General features: G+C 41.1%; 1 pseudogene; it reads left to right on the forward strand.

Moving 5' to 3' along the window:
* Positions 1-681: 681 nt before the first annotated feature.
* On the forward strand, positions 682-1,117 carry LOC131416710 (small ribosomal subunit protein eS19-like; annotated as a pseudogene).
* Positions 1,118-1,804: the final 687 nt, after the last annotated feature.

Consider the following 1,804-nt stretch of genomic DNA (forward strand, 5'->3'; position numbering starts at 1 on the left):
ATGAACGATGAGGGGCCAGCCTGGTGGCATAGCAGTTAAGTTTGTACCTTCCACCTCAGTGGTACGGGGTTCGCCGGTTTGGATCCTGGGCACAGACCTGCTCACCACTCATCAAGCCATGCTGAGGCGGCATCCCACATAGAAGAACTAGAACGACCTACAACTAGGATATACAACTATGTACTGGGGTTTTGGGGAGAAAAAAGAAAAAGAGGAAGATTGGCATCAGATGTTAGCTCAGGGCCAATCTTCCTCTAAATAAATAAATAAATAAACAGACAAACAAACTAGCCTGGGGCCGATGAACCTGCCCTCAAAAGCAAAAAAAATGAACGACGTAGGGATAAGTCTGACAAAGGAGATATAAGACCTATACACCGGAAACTACAAAACACTGCTTAGAGAAATTAAAGAAGACCATAATAAATGAGGAGATATACTATGCTCATGGATCAAAAGACTCAATACTGTTAAGATGTCAATTGACCTATTGACCTATAACTCCAACACAAGCCCAGTCAAATTTCAAACAGCCTTTTTTTTTTGTAGAAATTGAAAAGCTTACTCTAAAATTCTCATGGAAATGCAATGGACTTAGAATAGCCAAAACAACTTTGAAAAAGAAGGGGAGAAAAAAGTTGGAAGGCTCTTTCCCCTGGCTGGCAGTGCGGAGGCCGCAGGATGCCTGGAGCTCCTGTAAAAGACGTGAACCAGCAGGAGCTCATCAGAGCTCTCGCAGCCTTCCTCAAAAAGTCCAGGAAGCTGCAAGTCCATGAACAGGTGGACTGTGAAGCTGGCCAAGCAGAAAGAACTTACTCCCTATGACGAACTGGTTCTACACATGAGCTGCTTCCACAGCGCAGCCCCTGAACCTCCTCGACAGTGCTGCGGTTTGCTCCACGACCAAGATCTATGGGGGATGTCAGAGAAACATCATGCCCAGCCACTTCAGCCACTTCAGCCAAGGCTCCAAGAGCACGGCCTGCCGGGTCCTCCAAGCCCTGGAGAGCTGAAAATAGTGGGAAAGGACCAAGATGGGGGCCGCAAACTGACACCTCTGGGACAGAGAGATCTGGACAGAAGCACTGGGCAGGTGGCAGCTCCCAAGAAGCATTAGAACAAAAGATGCTGGGTTAGTAAATTGGCTCATTCATAAAAAAAAAAATAGTTGGAGGACTTACACTACTTAACTTCAAGATTATTAGAAAACTACAGTAATCACGACAGTGTCACCTTGGCATCAAGATAAACAAATAGATCAAAGGAAGAGAATAGAAAGTCTATAAATAGACCCACACATAGATGGTCAATTGATTTTCAGCAAAGATGCAAATGCAGTCTAGTGGAAAAAGGATAGTCTTTACAACAAATGGTCCTGGAACAAATGGATATTCATATACAAAATAAAATAAAATACTTCATACCATACACAAAAATTAACTCAAAGTGGATCCTAGACCTAAACATAAGCCTAAAAGTATAAAATTTCTAAATTTCTAGAAGAAAACACAGGAGAAAATTTTTGTGACCTAGGCAAAGATTTCTTAGATACAACGCCATAAAAGAAAAAATTGAAAAACTGAACTTCATCAAAATTCGGGATTTCTGCTATTTGAAAGATATTGTTAAAAGAATAAAAAGCCACAGACTGGGAGAGATATATTTGCAAAGCACATATATAATAAAGGACTTTTATCCAGAATATACAAAGAACTCTCAAAACTTAATAATAAGAAAACACCTCAACTTTAAAAACGGGCAAAAGATTTGAGCAGATACTTCAACAAAGAAGATATACAGACGG

This window comes from Diceros bicornis, chromosome 18, assembly GCF_020826845.1.
Source record: "Diceros bicornis minor isolate mBicDic1 chromosome 18, mDicBic1.mat.cur, whole genome shotgun sequence".
NCBI classification, from domain to species: domain Eukaryota; kingdom Metazoa; phylum Chordata; class Mammalia; order Perissodactyla; family Rhinocerotidae; genus Diceros; species Diceros bicornis.